Below are 20,665 nucleotides of genomic sequence, written 5' to 3'. Positions count from 1 at the left end.
AAAAAGTGCTCTTCTCCAGAACATTCAGACAAATTAACCAAATAATTGTCGTGCTCTTCCTCCCAAAAGTAATTATTGTTACAACTAATAACTTTTTTGTGCGTTTTGCAAACTTTATACTCTGTTACTCAAAGCTGGGGTAGTCAGAAATCTGGAAAAGGCAAAATATATATGAATGCCACCCCGTTTTAAGTCATCAATTACCACTGCTTTGTCAGTAAGATCCAAGCCAAAAGCCACCTTTTGTGTTTTTATGATACGCCGTTGGATGGCGTCAGCTGAGAACAGTACCGGTCATGATGTTATTTTAAGCTGGTGAATGTCTGTATGGAACCTGGTGTGTCTGCGTGATACGCAGCAGGACGGCTTCAGGTTGAAATGCTGCCACAAACATAATATAAGGAGAGCAAGAGTGGTTTTAGGGACATAATATATAGATGTGGAAGTTAACTACAAAATGAAACTGTCCCAAGCTTTAATTGTTTCAAAAGTTGATAGAATCTGAACTATTTTACCCCTTAATGCTGAAATTCAAATGCCCTTTTTCCTCCCTTAACTCCAACATGAAAATGAGACTGAGCTGAGACTATTATGGGACTCCGCTCTGCACATACCAGAACATGTCTATGGGACTGAACAATCCCAATGAAGGCAGTAATTAAATTTGTTTTACCACACAGAACCTTCTGGAGGAGGTTAATGAAATAAAACCCAATCCCTAGTCTGTTTATTCTGCACAGTATGTTTCATTCCGATGTCATTACCGACCACATTTTTTTTTAGCGCTCCGTAAAATTGCTGGTAGAAAAAAAAAACAAAAAACTATACATACAATGAACAACACATGTAATTATCTTTTAGAGCTTGCTTTGATGAAATCTGTAATACACCCCATTTCATTACAATCTTCCATGGTTTTCTTCAGTTTTCAGTCACAGAAGAAACAAGTTCCCCACAAGTTTCCTAATTTGTGTAGTTGTAAGTTTTTTCTAGATTATACTTTTGCAGGATTAATGGAACTGCATGTTGCACTGTCAGTTTTGTAGTCTTGCAGCTTCCCCCAAGATGAAACCAAAGTGTGTGGAAGTGCCTGATCCCTAAAAATAAATACATGGCAAACCAAATATGTGTCCAACAGCAGGTGATAGGCCTTTTTTTTAATGAATTCAAATTTCTGCAGCCCTGTCAACACATTTTCTGTGTGCAGTGATGTGCACCAACAGTTTTAATTTAGAAGATAAAGATGCACAGAATAATCATATGTGCAGTTACAACCAACTTTGTAGCTGAGTAATAGATAAGAATATATCATGTATGTATGAATAATTACTGTATTGGTTGTCTGGAAGTCATTCGATAAAGTTACATTCTAGCAATTATATTTGTCTGTTTCCATGCACATAGAAGTCAACAACCAAACCCCCTTGAAGGATGTTGCTGCAAAAAAACATATACAGCTTAGTTTAATAAGGCTCCTAGAACATTGTAATTGTGCTTAGTAAAGGTTATGTTGACTGTTGACAGACTGTGGAATCCTCTGTTTGCCAATTGGCCACCCAGACCTTTTCTTTTTGCTCAGGGCGACATTTTATATTAGCACTTCCTGTAAGTGAGTCATGTAAAGTTATTCAATATAAATGGAAGTCTTAGGTCGACCGAGCTACTACAGAGTTTAAGAGGTCAAATAAAAAGCATGCACTCCTGTGCCTGTGCTGCTGGTTTTCATATAAGTTGCTGTGGAAATTAATCCTCAAGTCCTCAAGCATCATTGTGTACATTGAGTCTCATAGAAACTCTTTTTTTTTTTTTTTTTTTTACATTTTACCTTTACATTTTACCTTGTGATGACAGTTGAGGAAAACTCACATCAGTTTTATTAGAAGTCATCAACTGGGGACCACAGTATGAGTGACATTGGGAAGTCCACAATGAGTCCTAATGTAGGTTACATACTGTCGATTGTTCCTCCTCTTGACATCATTATTAGCTGTGTGTGTAGCAGAGTACACCATAATGTGTGATCCAGAGTTTGTCACACATCCAAAATGAGGGGCCAGAGCTCTGATGTAACTGGGAAATTAATTCTGATGTTTCAACATGTTTCTACCCAAGATATTGCAGAACTGACCCAGTGCATGTCCAAAAGGACAGACCAGAAACTTGTCCAGAGTGTGTGGACCCGGCGTGAATATGCAAATCCTAGTATGGCGAAGAAATGGCCTGCCTTACTCTGCCTCTGATTGGCTTACCCTGACATTCTTACCCTAAAAAATCCCTCTCTTACCTAACCAATCCAGCCAACAAAGGCAACAAGTACTAGCCATAGGAAGAGTAGGACAGGTCATTCCTTTGCTATCTAGGAATAACACTTTGCTTAGCTCACAATTTGCAAACCCAACAATCTGATAATGAACATTGTTAGTAAAATCCTTTTCTGCACTGACAAAATATTTTTCATGTCAGATACAACATAATGGTTTTATCCATCTTACTGTGTATAAAATTTGATAATGTTTCAGTTGTCTATTTTTATTCTCATAGTTTCTGTCGTTAATATTGTTGTATTGAAAGCTGCTCTAACATCAACCAGCGACCAGTGTTTGATAGTTTTATGCTGCTTAGATCATCCATACAAATACAATTATATACAAATATAATTATCCATACAAATATAATTATAATATAATATAATTATAATATTATAATTCCCTCACAATTCCCTCAGATTCACAAGTAAACAAGAGACTCCCTACATTGAAAATGGTTAAAAAGTCTGAACATGTACAATTCTCAATTTTTATACTGTATGCCTTTAATCTGAAGGATCCACTGACCAAAACAATCAAAAACATTTTTCTTTTTTTCATTAAATTTAGCCAAGTTGTAAATATTGTCAAGCTCACTATCCATCTTTACCCTGCTCCACCTCTAACTCGCTGTCACTGCTGCTTAATGTTTTGTTTTTTTTCACCTTTCTTTCACTCTTGTAATCTGATTTTAAATCAGCCTAATTAAGTTGCACACAGTGCTCATATATTTGTCTGGTGATCAGTGCTGATCACAGGTCTTGTCAGATCCATTTGGATATTACACGTAATCATAAACAGAACTAAGACTGGCGGTAATACAATCATCCCAACTGACAAGAATTAAACGTGGACCCAAACCTGAACAGGTCTCGAGTCCTAGATTTTGAGTAGACCCATGGAGACCTCTAATATGATGACTGCACAATGTGTTTATAGCACAGAGTTTTGTCTCTTGGTTTGTTAATCCAGCCTTTCTAACAAAACTAAAAAAAAATGGATCGACTTTTAGGAATATGCTAATCGATTTTTGAATCTTAGGAGATAAGAATTGGGATTCTGATGTGAAACCATCCTCCACCACCTTTTATTGATCGTTGCTCTGTGTCATTCCACCTCCAACCAGCTACCTACCATCCAACTCCAGGCTCTGATTCAGAGTTTCCCCTCGGGGTAGGGTTGGGTAATGTCATTCTGTGACAGACTGACACTCTGTGACCACTGTGCTGAGCATTACTGTATGCTGCAGGGAGCAACAAGGTCACAGCTTAGACACCCAATATAGTGTCTGTACAGTAATATCATAAAAGCTGCACCGTGTCAGTCGGGCGCTCTGCCAGTTTTTCATCTCAGCCACAGGTCTAGCTCTGCTGAAAGATACTTCAGAATCCACTTTTGGAAACATTTCTTGGAAAGAGGGAGATGATTCATGCAGGCGCTGAATGCGTCATCAAGCAGCAGCCCATATTTGCACCAAATTTAATCACAGTACCCACACGAGGTGAACGTAATTGGGAACTGTTTTGGTAATATGCTGCACATCCCTCAAATTAGAAGCTATAATTGGAACAAACATACAGGCCCTGCTGCCTTCAGATTGGCTGCAGAGATTTAATCAAGCAAAATATCCTGCTTTATCCATTTTGCAAGACAGTTTTGATCACAGACGAGTAACCCATGACAGAAGAATATAACTTTGAGACTCTGCTATACTAGTATTACTGGCAAAGCTACATATAAACACATTTTAATATGCATGTTAAATGTCTAATGGTTGAAGAACGTTGAACATTTTATTTATTAAAGGGATTTTGGAGCAGTGTGTGTATTCACTTCCTCCAGTAGACCTAGTATCTGTGCTAAGATGTAATCTTTGTAGGCAGTGATGCAAACATAGTTTTGGACACTTAAATTGCACTTTGCTGTCCGAATTAAATAGGCACTCCCTGCCATGGCAGGCTCGGATGGTCACAGGCACAGTGTGTCAACTACACTGGCACAACTTCAATTAGTTTTATTTGTGCAACCCAAAATTTCAGCTCTAAATTACCGTTATTTATTAATAAGTGCAAAGTAGTTGAGTTCTGGGAGTCGCCCTTAACTCGCTTTGATTAATTGTATTTTTCATGAAATGCACAAAAGGATCTCGGTGGAGCCGCCAAGTCATTATCCTATGAAAAATGTAAACGCTAATAAGTTTTGTACATAAAACATTAAGTTGCACTCATAGGAGCAAGGAGAATTTCAATCACCTATTTGTCCATGATTGCAGTTTATGTGATTATTCATGCAGAATACCATCATATTTCCATCAAATAATGCTCAATTAAGCTGCATCCAAGGGTCCAATACTCCAGACCACCATTTTATCACCATTTTGTAAGGTTTTTGCTTCAGTTTTTTTTTTTTTTTTCATCCCATTTTTAGTTGGAGCCAATTGCCTTTTTTACTTGAACTTGAAATTAGAAACCAGAAAACATTCAGAGTAGCGTGGACTTATATAATAACTGGTAATTGCACTAATAACATGTTTTTCATCCATGCATAACAGCTTCGACACAGCTGCATGACCCATTCAGGAATACAGATCCTACATTGATATTCCAGCCATGTCGATGTTGTACATACTGCATGCTGTCACCATCACTTTGCAACACTATTCTTGACTTTACACTACTTACCCTGCATATACAACATAAACATAGATGGGCAACAGAGAACAGTTACACACTAAAACCTGTTTAAATTCACAGTATGTAAATGTTCTAACTTAAAGTAATTTAAAGGCCCACTATTATGATTATTTTCAGGTTCATACTTGTGTTTTGAGTTTCTAGTAAAATATGTTCACATTTTAATGTTCAAAGGACACATTATTTTTCTCATACTGCCTTCCTGAAGATATCGTATTCACCCTCTATGAATACAAGATATTCACATTTTATATATTAACGCTTCGTTTTAGCACCTGTCCCTTTTAGGCCCCTCCCCCCCAAAAAAACCCCAATCTGCTCTGATTGGTCAGTGATTGCAAGTTGTCTGCATTACTGCTCCTGACATCTTTCATTCTTGTCAGCTGGGGGTATGACTATAACAGCACTGTAGCAACAAAGATAGTATAGTTGTGACTTCACTACTTCGAGGAAATACTGATGACTCATTTAAAGGCATCATTTCTGAATACGGACTGGGTGCAATTCTCTGTGGATTGATTGTTTTGATGTCTTTACAGCATTAATATAACAACTACACCTGCTTGTATAATACAAAGACATGGAAGTCTGACTTATAGGACCTTTTAAAAAAAGAAAAAAAAAATTTTCGTGCCCTGTTACATGTGTTGGGAAAACAAGGCACATTATCTTAAGGGAAGGTTATTGCTTCTTTGAAGCACATTGTGGCTACATTTTGTTCAGCTAATTAAAAACCCTTCCATGCCTTTCAGATGAGGCATGACATCTTTGTACTTCAAGTAATCTGAGGCTACATGTAACATGAAAGAAGATGCACTTACTTCAAGTCGCTACTGCAACTAATATTTCATTTTGCCGCCCATCCTCACTAAAACCAGATCATACTGCATTCACATTGATTTTTGCTTTCCAAGCTTCCACCCAAACACCCATTCCCTTGTGTTTCTATGTAAACATGGAAAACATTCCTTTTACACAACCCCTGGCCTAAGGTCTTCAAATAAATACTGCTCACATATTCCCTTTTAATACACATTTGAAGTTAAGTGAAAAAGGGCAGAATAATTCGAGCCTCAGTAAAAAGGAAATCATGATCATACATGGAAATGCAGTGCAGTTATTACTTTATAGCTCAAAGCATTCAGCCTATTTAAAATTCACTCCTTTGTTTTCTTTCCATGAAATGTTCATGCATTAACATTATACACAGAGGTCAGTGCAACACCCATATCCTGGTAATTAACACATTTCATAGAGACTAACATCTCCAAAGAAATACTGAATTTGTATAAATTTGATGTCACCTTGTGAAATACAAATCTAAGGCACACACCATGCATTTTGATTTCACAGCAAAAAGAAGTTAGAAAAAGGAAAAAAATGTTATTCAGCCAAATGAATAGATATTTTTTCACAGCATGACTAATATCTATGTATCCAAGTCTATCCAACATTTTAGCTCAGTGGCTCACAGCAAGTAGTTGCGAGATAAATCTGAGGTGATGATTAACTGAAGAGAAACCTGTTAAAAAAAAAGTAAATTTTCCCTCTAATCTTTGGTATTTTTCTAGCAGTTACAAGATAATTTTACATTCCCAGGTTCCCAAGTATGTACTTTTTGGTTGAATTGGTTGAGACAGGTTAATATGTTTCCAAGTAATATTAGAAGACCTTTTTACACATTGCTGGGTCCCCTACACAGTTTCTTTTTCTACGTCAACTTTGCAATTTAACACCAAGCCAAAGAACAACAGCATCATGCTGCTCCAGTGTGTAATTTTAGACAGCATGCTGGCATCAGAGGCAAAAGAGGCGTGACTTTGTACAGGCGTCACTTTCTAAACAATAACAATGGCATACCACGGCAACCATAATCATTTACTTTTTCTTATATATGACAGCTGATCACATCCTCTGCTCGGAGGGTATCTTATTGTTTTCCCAAGTTGTGGACATTTACAGTCGCTGTTCTTCGTCTTTGAGTTAGCTGCTAACTGCTGCTAGCTGCTTTTTAAATCTCTTGCGGTGGGTAGCATGTATAACACAACGTCTCAACCATTCTGCCGACTGTCCCTTTCATACAGACCTTGATGTGGCACTATTGCTACCTCCTGCACCAGTTTAAAACCTTGTTGCCCCCATTCCATGATAATACCTTTTATACAGAATAGCGTGGTGACATAATGGCATAATGTTCCCGCCTTGGAACAAGCGCTGTAATAAGGGGCCATATTTTGAGCCACTGTTGCCAAGACAAGCCGAAAGCTATCAAGAGTTTCCAGTGTTACTTTGGTTGTTCGAACGTCTGCCAGTACTGCTTCTGAGGATAGTATCTAGAAAGAACTTACGTTAATACTATTTGATAACTGGGTATAGATACCAGTAGCTACCGGGGAAAACAAAAACACCATCATCTTACTGTTTTGGTTGCATAATGGTCGACACACTTCCTTCGAACCTTAAATCAAGCCTTGATTTTCCCGGGAGATCATACCCAGTAGCAGAGAGAGATGCATAGTGAAAGCGTTATATAGTGAACCAAATTTAACACAGATTATGTCATTGCTGTATAGCCTTTACATTGTACAATCAACAGTTATTTCATAATGATAAGTAAAAGCAAAAGGCTTGTCTATTTCCACTTTAACAGATCGCAAACCAAAAAGGTTGAGAACAGTTTATTTTGAAATGTAAGTTTGAAAGGGTCTTCATCTTGATCTGATGATATAGGATTTGTGTTTTCTTGGTCAATTTTTGTGCTGTCTTGTTTCATAAAGGCCTTTGTTTTCTTCAGCTTCAGCTGCAGCAGTCTAGATTAGTCCTTTGTGCTGCAAGCACTGTAGCATTCATCCTCCTACACTGGTCTGTTGTCTACATCAAAAACAGAAGACAGATTCAAACACTGCCTTCCGCACTTTCTTCCTTACAAAACAATATTTTCCATAGAGTGATTGTTGACCAGTTGCAAGCAATCTTAAAGCTTTGCTTTTCTATTATTAACATTCTCCGCAGTGCATTGCCCAGTACTCAGTGTGTCCCCTGTGCTGGCTGCAGTGACACTAACAGAGCATTGTTTTGTTTTTTTTTTTGGTTTTTGTAGCATACAAATCAAACATCTTAAAAATAATGTGCTCTTTTGACAGATGATAGATTAGTCAGAGGGTAACTGTATCCTGTTGTCTTGAGCCACCCTCCGTTTCCTGTGAGTCCAAAGCTCTAACAGGAGCATTTTTATGTTACAAAGTGAACATGTTTTAATCACAAGTGCTGTCACTAGATTGGAGCAATTTCCTGTGGCTCTGTAAAGTATGAGGTTGCAAAGTAATTGAATTTGGGCCATAATTAAAAAGTGCAAGGAGCCATGTGATCTCTCCCCCCCCCGATGCCTTTCATCTTTGTAATAGCATAGCCGTTTACGTCTGAGAGGCAAAGTTTTCATCACTGAAATGAGTAATTTATAGTGGTCTTCCATGCTTTATGTGCCATGTAAGGTACAGCTGAAGCCTTATTAAATCGGATATGTAGTTTAATTTGACATTGACGCAAAGGAAACACAAATGAGTTGAGGGTCAGTCATGGAGAGAGCCTGCCAGGAGGATGGACAGCAAAAACTGCATTAGTGACAGGATTTAATAGAAGTAATATGCATTTAATGTGCAGACTTGTTATAGTATCCAAGCCAGTTTTCTAAATGTGAACAAAATGGTACCTTTCAGTTTTTGTATGAAGACAAGAGAAGGCATGTTTCCGTTCCTCTACATAAGCATTTTCCATGGTTCCTTGAAGCCTCAAGTCCTGATATTTCCAACCTCACAATTGCAGTGATATTTCAATCAGCACCATATCATTAGAGATCACTGCAACTGTGGGGTTGTAACCTCTGAATTATTCAGTACAGTAGCGGTGTAGGGGGGATAACACAGACCCAAAGAGTCACTGGGAGATACTAACCATGACAGAGTGTATGAAGTAATATAACAGATTGTGGCGAAGATAATGGAGGAAACTATAGGAAATGAAATTGGATGACAAAGGGGGGAAAGACAGAGAGCAAGCAGCTACAGTGATGAATAGCATAGCTGTGGATGTGTTGAACTTCCCTATCACACGTGATGTTCCTAGTGAAGACAGGATTATTAGTCACAGGGATTATGCGAGTACAATGCTTTTGTTTGATTCTAGCAATGTTAATTGTGAGCGAAGCTACTCAGTGCAAGTTGCTGCAAATGACAGTGTCAGCAGATGTGGAAATGGTGAGTCAAATGAGCTACTGCTTTTAGCTTTATTTGTATTTCTTGTTGTCATTAGTACCATTTTTGTGTGTCAAGCCAATGACCCAACTGTAATCTACTATTTTACAAGTCATAGGTTTGGCACAGTTCATGCTTGATGTCACGTTTCCCCTGTTTGGAAACTGTGGCGGTTCCAGCCACTGACCATTGATCTTGTGATCTGGTTTCATCAAACATTAATTTTGGTGCCCCACAATGAGGAACACAAGATTACTAGAGTGAAATCATTCAAGACTGTCATGGCTGCTAAGATGCACTCATCAAAATAAAGCCACGTGGTTTTCCTGTGCTTCAGAGGAAAAATTTGCTGCTCACAACAGTCTTTTCTTTGTCTGTTCAGACTCAAGTCTGCTTCTTATTTGGGGATCACTAACTTCTGATCTCTTTCTCTTAACCCCCAGCTCAGTTTAGTCACTACACTACTTCACCATGGCCTTTGTAAAGTTTTTTAAACTGTATGTCAGTGTGCCCTCCCCAGTGTACTGTCCTGAGTGTGGGCTCTGTGGAAAAAATTGAACCACCTGGGTTGGCAGTTGTTCAGATAAGCTTATCTGGCAATAGAGTCGTCAGTATAGCCCCATTGTGAGAGCTGAAAGGAGTGTTTTACAGAACTTAAGGTTAGTTATCCTGTAACCCCTGTTCTCAGATAATAAGAACGGGGTGTCTACGAGAAGAACCCAACTTGCATAAACTGAAAAAGAAGTGGGCTTATCTTGAATGATGACTGACCCTGCTTCAATCACCTTTCTTATTGGAGGCAAGGGGCTCTGTCTTGATGGCTTACTGGGTAAAGATACAGAGGCTTCTGAGGATAATGCCAAGAGAGCATTCCCCATAGTGAGACACCTAACTGGTGTTATCAGAGAACAGGGGTTACAGAATAAGTAACCTTATGCTTTCTCTCTGAGTTTACTTTAGGAGAGAAAAATGACCAAGACTGGCCAGTCATGATAGAGCTGCAGCTACTCACGACCAAAATATGTAAAACAATGTACCATCTAGGCTACATCCACACAAATACATTGTTGTTGTAAAACAACAACAGTGCATTTGTATGCTACAATGTATGCTATGGCTACCTTTAATGCTTAGCATTAACACTACTATGGCGTATTTGAACCCCTAAAGCAGACACCTTTGAAATGCCCCCGGCCCTGTTTTATTTTGAAGACCCCAGGGTTGTGTCTTAGTTGGAATGGATAGAAATGGAGACTTTTTAAAACAATGATGATGCAGAGGACTACATTTACGTCCCAATCCGGTCGGGTCTTGTCATTCAGGATGTGTCAAGGCAAAACATCATAGCTAAAACTCTCATACCTTTAAAGATTTAATCCTTCTTGTGTGGGTACCCCTTCCCCATAATAATGATTTTCTCTGGTCATGGATAATGCTAATATTTGGCTGTATTTGCTTTGGGGCAACTTCCAATCTATGCTTTCAGCTGCCTTGACCAGTGTATAGTCCTGTATTACTTTCAGTAACCATTCCACCTTGTTGTTTGTCCAAGCAAAGAAATATTTGATTCTACTTTGCTGTTTTTCTTTGTGTTATATCCTGTAAATAATTAACCACCTAAAAACAATCTGCTTACTGTCTGCACTGGCATGTGCATGCCGAGACTTTATAAATAGCATGGACAGGATTACCTCCAAAAAACAATGCTTAAATGTGTGTACAAAGATCGTTGTCATTTTAAAACACTGTCTTAAAATGAAGATGTATTTGTGTGGATGTAACCTAAATCAGTTTTAGTGTGTGAGCTCAAAATGTACCAAAGTGAAGTTAGCGACTGAGGAAGGTTTTTATAAGATCCCATGCATTTATAGCTGCACCACACACAAACACAGATCAACACACTTGTATACAGCCAGCTGGCCAGTGTAATGCGGAATCAAACAGAATGTGACATTTGTTTATTTTGTTGTATCAGTGTTGCCGGCCCACACATCTTTGGGCCAACGTTAAAACTCTTGCTCATCCAGATGGCCAGACTTACCCTGGTTCTTGGGGTTCTTCTGTTTTAGATTAAATGCTGCCTTTTTTTCTCTAAACTTCAGATACTTTTTTTTAAGTTACTGAATTCTACAAACGATGTCAGGGTGCAGATGTGCAGCCAACTGAAGCAACCTGCCAGTCAGCAGTGAACAGCAAGATGCGGGATCCTGTTCCATTAGCCTTTTTGGGGTCTTCTGCTTCACTGCCCCTCTAGTTTTGATTGGTTTCCAGACACCGCATGAGCATTACTGAGTCTGTATAGTTACTGATGCACTGATTTTTTTTTTTTTTTTTTTAAATTGGCCCTGCAGATTGGACTCATTTCATTTAGGACTATTCTAATTCTCAAAGTCGTGTCAGTGCTTCCTGTTAACCCCTACCCATTGTAATGTGCTCCACTCAGACAGTGCAGTCAGGACCACTCAAGAAAAACACTTCTTAGCAGCTTTTAGATTTAGCTTATTGCAGTTATTAGTATTTGGCGATATCGCTCTGTTCTGGGGACCCCCTGCCGTTCCACGTGCTTACGTGGAAAGCACTAAGCCAGAACAGCACACGTTCTTGAGGCAGGAAGAGCTGCAGGAGCAGCAAAAAGAAAAGAACAAAACCCTCCATAAAGCAGGCGTCAATGACACAACATCATAGATCAAGTCAGAATGGCACAAAGCCGGAGGCGGGGAGGAGGAGGGCGCAAAAGTGGCATGCAGAGGGAACAAGGAACAGCAGGCGGGCTAGAGCAGCTTAAATAAGGCGTCGCAAGCGAGTTCAGCGAATAAGATGCTTAGAGGCGAATCAGCTGGCCCTCAGCTGATGATGCTTGCATGATATCAGCTGATATCGGCAGTAGCAGTGCTTGAAACCGTGGCCTGCCTGAGCTAACGCTGTGCTCAATTTTATTCATGATGGAATGTCCAACAGTAGACGTTCTTCTCAAGCAATCATCGAACCTGATACAGGACTGACTCAAGACATTAGCAAAATCTATTAGCAAAACCTACAGGGCTGTAGACGAAAGCTCACAAAGTGGAAACTGGTGTTTTTATTGTAGAGCTGTCATTCTTTTGATGGACTGCCATTATGCACATCTTAGTCTTCTATTTCCATTAGTTTTGGCATAGCCCTCACTGTATCTTTCGTAATTTCTCATGTAAATTATTCCAGAGCTCCTGATCTAAGCCTTTAAAGCCAGCCAATATAATATCCGTTTGACCTCCATTAATTTGCAGCAGAATTTCATTTAGTTTTGATAGAAAAGTTTAGCATTCCAATTTCATGACTTGCTGCAAAAGGATATGTTGACCCTGTTGCTAAAGTACAAAACACATTCTTAGCATTAGATGATGTATATGAGAAATATAGTGAAGATAGAAATATGTACTCATCAGTGTTAGATTTTCTTCTGCTTTGGTAGGGTTTCAATTAGAAAAAAAAATGCTTTTGCTTCATACCCTTCCTACAGCTTCTTCTTAATGTTTTCATTACTCTCTATAGACAGATTACTCTATGCAGGGCTTACAAATGTGTTCACCTCCCTTCAAAGTGTTAATGTTTTATTGCCGCATATAAATGAGTCAGAGTAGATTTAATGTTGCACATGTTGTACATCTGGACGCTGCAAATTTTCCTTATTTTCCCTCGTCATACTACATCATCATCTAGGTTATGTATAAGCAAACAGAAGGTAGATTTTCTCCACAACACGTGTTAATTATATTCATTGAAGTGACAGTAGCTGCAAAATTCTAGTTTGCTACGTTTTATTTACAGTATATATCATGTCAAGTTATGTATGTCACATTGTTTTCTTTTTCTGTCCTTTGTGTGTGTGTGTGTGTGTGTGTGTGTAGCCTATATATTTTTGTTTTGTATTTTAATGGGCTGCAAGTGCCACTGGTGAGCACATCGTTGTTTTGATAATCAGTTTCACATCGGAAAACATGGTTACACAGGTTGATATAGTTTAGTGGCAAGTCAGCAACAGACTTAGTGTGCAAATGGAAAGTGATTGAGTGAGTGAAGTCCAGATTATTATGCTGCCCATATGCAAAAACCAAGGGCAAACCTTTAGGGGGTAATAATGAAGCCAACGCAGATGTCCCAAAACCTGCAGTTCCTCTCATGGCCACTTGAGGCTAGCTCTAAAAGCCATCCATTGTTTTTACACCGTCTATGGCAAAAACACCAGTTGTTTGAAGTTACATCAGAAACACAGTGGTTGGCTGTGGCTCGAGTCTGCATGTCAGGTGTCCTTGGCAAGATGCTAAACCCCAAATTGCTCTGCGAATATGTGTGTTAGATTAGATTAGATCCTGATGAGCAGATTGGCACTTTGCATGGTTGTCTCTGCCTCTGCCATGTGTGAGTGGGCTAAATGTGGTATAAAGTGGAATGCCCTTTGAGTGATTGGAAGACTAGAAAGGTGCTATATAAATGCAAGTCCATTCAACACACTATTAACATTAGACCTTTTAATATATACCTGCCTCTGTGAAGATGTTCAAGTAACCATCTGCTGGAATTAAATGTGTGAGAATTACTGCAAGAGGTAAATTTCCTAAGTTATAAATTGGACAGGTTATATTATCCACTTGGTCTGGGTTTATGCTGAACTTGTCTTTCAGTTTTATGTGTATGTTTTTAGGGCATGTGAAATTGACACACTGACATGAATCCCTGGTGGACTCCCATTTTTTTTCATCTAGGTTTGTTTATTTGGTTGGGGTTGCTTTCATCCTCTGTAATTTGCTCTTGGCAGATTGTTCATTTTTCAGTCACAGAATAATTTGCTTAGCTCATAAATTCAAGATAGCTGTACTTCAGGTGTGACTCATATGAATATACAAAGGCTAATGCTTGCCTTGAGTGCAATTCCAAGTTTTAGTCTGCAAAATGATGTAAAAGCCTCACGATTACTGTCGATTAAACCACTCTTTCCCAGTTCAGAGTGTTTAAAAACTGCTGTGATGAAATTGTTTTGTCATTCATTGTCTGTGAGGCATATGTTTGATGAGACCAAACTGTGTAGTTTTCTGAGAAAGTGGCATTCCGTGTTTTTTTCCAGTAACAAATATTCAAAAACAGTTTGAGCCAGTATGAGAAAAGATCTTTCAAGCTTTTTTTTAATCCACTCTGGCTGAACAAACACTGAATTTTGCCAAAAACATGTCCCCAATACAAGTCAACCCAGCTTACCTCGTCTACCCTATCATTCCAGTTGCATTATGGCGGAACTGATTTTGCTCCCAACAGATAGCATTCAAATGTGTCCCGCTTAGTTTGGGGAAGTGGCACTCATTCAGCCGGGCCATGTCAGGCCGTTCAATCTAATCTGTACTTCTCTTGACATATTGGCTTACGCCTGTTGTGCATTATACCATTTGACAGTCAAAATCAATGTGGCTTAAGTAGAGATCCTGATCCAGCAGCAATCACGGCAGTGCCAGCAGCACCCGCCTCCAAAGTCCTTAACCCCTGTCGCCTCTATGCACACCCAGTCATACACGGCATCATTTTCAATCAATTTCATCTTTCCCCTTTGAAAAAAACGACTTCGATTTAAAACAGGCAGATGATCGAAACCTATGGCGATGTCTCTTAGGGGGTAAAAATTCCATTACCATTTAAAGCAGTTTCCATTTCTATCCTCCCTTTCTTTAGTTTTACTGCAAATGCATTCAACAAGTTACTTGGACTTTGGGCATGATTGAAAACCTTTTTCATTTCATGCACAACCTGAGCCTAAGGAGTAGAGTTAAATGGCTTTGTCAATAACATACTCTGAATTTTGTTCATACCATACACACAATGTGAAGTATCTTATCATAGAATCACCAGGTTGCATTTTGTGCAGCCAAGTCACCAAAAGAAAATGGTGCCATTTTACACTTTTGCAAACCAAGAATACATTTTTATGTTTCATACAAACAAAGATGTTGTAGTGGGGGGAGAGTAGAGCTGGTTATCCAGGGCCCCAGTTGGAGGGGAGCCTTCGTAAAGCAAGAATTAGAGGGGTTGGGTTTTTTTTTTTTGTTTGTTTTGTTTTGTTTTTTTGCAATTATTTCTGAATAATTAGTGCAATAGTTATATTAAATTTGGCTGAATAAATTGGTTGAAAGACTGAACTTTGCATAAAAAACATGAAAAGCTTTCTGAGGCTAAAGCCTGTTTTACATTGCACAAAAAAACTGTTAACACTCACTCACATTTGGCTTTTTAATGTAATGGGAAAGTGTATGATCACCATTCACAGCCAGATCAAAAGACAATGCAGTGGTCACAGGTTTTTATGCTTTCCAGCTCCAAGCAGCATTGATGGAAACAGAACAGCCAGGTGAACACGTTAAATTTAGTCCCTTAACTGGCATGTTGTAATGACACCTTACCACTAATAACCGTCCATCTCCACCTAAGCAGCGTTAAAACATTGATCTAAATTAGTTTGGACACAATTTTATAAAGGGACAAGTAAGAGATACATAAAGAGAAGTAACCACTGGTTTTACAGACCTCTCCTCTGCTGCTGTCTACTTTTTACCTTTTCTCCAGCCTGTCCATATCGTTTAACGGATGCACTAAAACAAGCCCAACATACTCAGAATGGTATACTCATTTGCTGCAGCACCATCTACACAACTCTGCTCTACTGGTAATGGGTTTAACTGCATTGTTGGGAGGGTTATTTTTATAGTGTAATAAGTTACAGATTACTAGTTACCCTGTTCAAAATGTAATAAGTTGCATACAAATTTTCATTACTTTATCAAAGTAATGTAACTTATTATATTTAATGACTTTTCTGATAAATGTTTTAAACGGGGCAATAAAACTGAAAAAAAATTAAAGTGCATAAATGTTGCAGTCAAATTGGTCTAAATGCGTTGTCCAAAAATATACTATAAGGCATTCCTGCACAGCAAAAACATGTAAAGCAACAGAGTGAATGGTTTATTCAACATATAAACTTTTTACTAAAAGGTTTGTTTTTCATATGTAACCAGTTTTGATTACAAACTGTAATTTAATTATGTTTTTTTAGTAACTGTAACTGATTACAACTACATTTATTTTGTAATTTAATTACTGTAACTAGTTACATGGAACTAGTTACTCACCGACACTGTCATGTTCATTTTGGTGGGAAAAAGAGCAGAAAGAAAGGAGACGGGGAAAAAAACAAAGTGACTTCAGGGTGCATGAAGGAGACATGGGTCAAGAGAGTAAGCACATGGGTCCACAGAGACTGCTCATGCATAGGGCCCAGACTTTGGTGCTACGCCCCTGTATCAAATCATAACATTTCTAAAGTGATTCAGATTAAATATGAGCAGAGTTTCTTATCAGGAGGTGGAAGGTATGGTGGATGGTGTGAGACCACTATTCAAGAACAGAGGAATTTGTGGTGACAAAACATAGCTCAACACTAAAACATAGCTCAAACATACAAATGTAACATATCTGCAGTTTGCAGAAATGTATAATGCCAACATTTATTTTGGCAATTGTTTTGTTTTTGTGGAGGGCCATTTGGATGAGACTGTGTAGATTTTACATTTCCTAGACTGTTTGTTGTAATTCCCTCAGCTTTGTGACCCCTCTGTGTCTATTTGCGGTATTTGATCATTTTTGGCACAATCAGGCAACCGCATCTCAAACTAATTAGCTTTGGCATTTTACAAATTTGTTTTGATTTTAACTAATTGCTGACACATTTGCAGTTCTGTCTCCCCATGTTTGATATCGCTGGGAGCATTGTGGCAGTTCAGTAGTTCAGCAGTACAGTCATTCAGGGTGAATCCCCAGGAAAATGTCATGAGTGATGTTAAATATTTAATCAAGTTACGTCGAGATTAATCTTAGACGCCCGATGACAGCTTTGTAAGGACAAACAACATAAACAGTCTCAGCAAAACACTATTGAAGTTGCTGTAACCTTTGGCCTGCTGAGCTGACTGCAGGACTGGCTTCATTGCAGTTACAGCGCCCCCATAAGGCTGAACTTTACTTAAAACTTCTGTTTACATGTTTTTTTCTTCATATTCATCTCCTGATTAAATTTGCCATCTGTAATTGTTTACGGACTTCTGAACAGTGACTTAAAATTAACCAACCAAAACAACATGTGATGGGAATCAATGAAGCACAGCCAGTGAACACACAATGAATACACTTATGTGACTGACTCAGCACTGGCTTTTGGTTCCATGTTAGTTTTCCATATAAACACAAACTTAGCTTTGGAAGGGGGTGATTTCAGTCCCTGCACAACTCCACAGGTGTTCATTTATTAACAAAGCCAACAGAGAAGTCTAGGAGATGTCAATCAAACCGTCTGTGAACCCACACAGAGCTGAAAAGACGTCTAATCAGCCAAAGTAAGGGGAATCACTGGAGGATGTGTACCATAGGTGTACAGAGCCCTTAAAAATGAAAATACATCCTCTACTAATATACAAACCAATTGGAAAATAAAGACCCAGTTTCTGTCTTACCCAGCCAACATTTGAAGGTGAGGCCATTGTAAGTCGTAAAAAGGCTGGAAAATAGATCCTAAATGAGATTGTCCACAGGTTCCATAATGGCCCCATGCCAACTGTCCACATGGGTGGATTTGCATATTTAAGATGCCCATTTTGAGCCCATACCCACTTGGTACCCAGGTTGCCCTTGTGTAACCCATGTGGGGCCCACTTGAGTAAATCTATCCATGTGGGCAGTTGGCATGGGGCCATTATGAAACCCGAGGACAATCCCATTTTCAGCCCAATTACTACCCACATTGGCTCCACATGCAAATGTTGGCTGGGCAAAGGGGAATACCTCCTAAATTAAGAATTCCAAAATGTAATTTCCATGGCCTCAGAAAATTTAATCTAATTTGTGAATGTGAGCTACTCTTGCTTGAAGCCAAACCCAACAAGTCTCAAACTTGTGATGTCATTAGGTATAAAATCTGGAGCGCCATAGACAATGAATAGGAACCTGATTTTTCGGATGGACAGGATGTTTGTTTTCTTTTTATACCCAAATGAGTTTTATTATATCGTTTTTTCAGTTCTAAAATAAAAAAATATATTCATGTACTTAGAACCTTCCCCTCAATGTCATCTATGACGTGAGCAGCTCAACACTTTATACTCTATGAAATCACAAATTTGAGTTTTAGCACTCCATGTTTGGATATGGGAGAGTTGTTTGGGTTTGCTTATATTTTTTGACTGTCCCAAACAATCGGAATATTATGTATGAATTTTGAAATTAGAGATGGTTCCTGTTTAACCCCACATCCTTCTTCAGCATGCAATTAAGCCCTGGTAAGCTAGAAAGCACATGTTCACGAAGCTCAGCAGCTCTAAGACAATTCACGCTTTATTCCAGGGAAAAAGTGTTTGGGTTTTTTTTCAAGGTGGTTGATTACTCCTTTAATAAGTGTAATTTGTCCTCAGCAGCACAAGCAAGTCAGAAGGAAAATAACAGTCACCTATGAATCATTTTCAAACTGTTTCAAGACAGTTTACTTGACACATATCCTTTTATTTCTGCACTTGTGAGGACCTTTAATCAATTTGGTTCCTCTTATAAAGGCCTTATCACACCGGGGAAGAAACAAAAATACACATGCTCATCCCTAACCTAATTCTTAATTCTAACCTGAGGACATGAGTAAAAAGAATAAAGAAGAATAAACAGACACTTAGGCAGGTGTAAAGTTGTGTCTGCTGTAGCCTCAGTCTGACACCAACCGGGACTCGCAGCATTAGGGACCACTTTGAAAAGAATATGCAACACACTTCCTCATGCATTGTTTGTCCTGATGGATGAGACTCAAAGCTAATGCAAACCAGAACCCACAAGACAAATCAGCCTTAACGTGGTTAAGACATACGCACCCTACCTCCTCACTAACACACACACACACACACACACCAATTGAAAATTAAAGGAGCTACATTAGCCAGAGCAGAGCACTATGGGAGCATAAATGAATAGCATTATGAAATGAGAATTGTCAACTGGCAGCAAAGATTAGTTGGCCTGAGCTGTTTTGTTTTTCTATGGTGGGAAAAAAATGTTCCCATCATTGAAGGAGATGTTTTCACCAAACAGCAGTCTGAACAAAAGGTCAGGTGATTTTCAACAACCAACCGGCCGTTAGGACACAAAGGCACATAATGAGAATTATTAGCATCCGCATTCAGATTAGTCATGAATATCTAATCCCCGCATGAGGAGTCTTTATCATTCATTTCCATTTTATTTATTTATATTTAGCACCACTGTGCCGTGCATGGTATACTACTAATTAGGTTTAAATGTTTGAGTGATGTGCTCTGGCAGCTCCGCTCTGATCCGCTGCTCAGTTAATCAGTGCTGTGAGCGCCAGCGCAGACATAGCGTGATAAGACATGAAAATAATTCAGTAGTCCGGGAGAGTTGTGTTCAATTTTACACCGTGAGTAGATAGAGATCAGGTTTACATTTATTATTTTAGATTGGGCGCCATATACAGCGCTGTCCTTTTATTATCAGAAGATTAAGCATATTCAATGCCAAGCACGACTTTCTTTATTTACACTCTTACACCTCATAAATTCCCCTGTGTGTTTCATATTAAAGGTCCCACATTATGCTCATATTCAGGTTCATAAATGTGTATTGGGTTTCCACTACAATATGTGTACATGCTTTAATGTTCAAAAAACACATTACTTTTCTCATGCTGTCTGCTTGAATTCTGTTTCACTGGAATTACATTGTAAGGCAACAGTGTAATAGTCATGTGATCACAGCCTTTCAAAATACGAAAGTTATATATGAATTTGGGTTTACTACTTTTCATAGGAAAATGTAGGAACAGTGTGTAAGAACAGCCTGCAAAAAATACAAAAGGACGTATTTACAATGTTTATGTTGCAGACGATCAATAAAGTATACTTGTGACATCACAAATTTATAGAAATCCTGATGGCTCATTTAGAGAAACAGTGTCTGATTGTAAACTGTTTGCACATCTCTGTGGCCTAAGCATTTTTATACTTTCACAGTGTTTATATAGCACCTGTGCTTGCTTTATTTTTCAAGACATCTGACTTTTCACAATATGGAACCTTTAAATACAGCTCACTTTCATCTGTGTGTATTTGGGTTTAGGGCTACATGGTGCTACAATGCATATGCCTGCATTATTTATGCACAAGGAGACAAACATTCCAGTACAGTAACAGTCCCATTATCATCACGCTGAGTACTCATTCGACAGAAAGGCCATGTCTAAATGTGACCCTTCAGCTCAGCCGGCAGTGAATTCAGCGAGACCATATGTATATGACTCAGTCTGCAAATCATTTCAAGGTTATCAAGGAGACAGTGGCAGCCCTTA

At 38.7% G+C, this 20,665-nt stretch overlaps 1 protein-coding gene and 1 long non-coding RNA gene across 2 annotated transcripts in view; one reads left to right on the top strand and one right to left on the bottom strand.

Moving 5' to 3' along the window:
- Positions 1–20,665, top strand: part of alk (ALK receptor tyrosine kinase) — a 459,469-nt gene that overhangs the window by 331,366 nt on the left and 107,438 nt on the right. The gene's annotated exons all lie outside the window — the stretch shown is intronic.
- Positions 7,297–20,665, bottom strand: part of LOC148187486 (uncharacterized) — a 30,555-nt gene continuing 17,186 nt past the window's right edge. The window contains exon 4 of the long non-coding RNA XR_015778612.1: positions 7,297–7,870. This is a non-coding gene — a long non-coding RNA (uncharacterized LOC148187486). The remainder of the gene's footprint in view (positions 7,871–20,665) is intronic.

The sequence above is a fragment of the Plectropomus leopardus genome, chromosome 14, assembly GCF_026936395.1.
Source record: "Plectropomus leopardus strain MGB_pleo_1.0 chromosome 14, ASM2693639v1, whole genome shotgun sequence".
In the NCBI taxonomy this organism is placed as follows: Eukaryota; Metazoa; Chordata; class Actinopteri; order Perciformes; family Serranidae; genus Plectropomus; species Plectropomus leopardus.
This window is presented reverse-complemented; position numbering and strand designations above follow the sequence as displayed.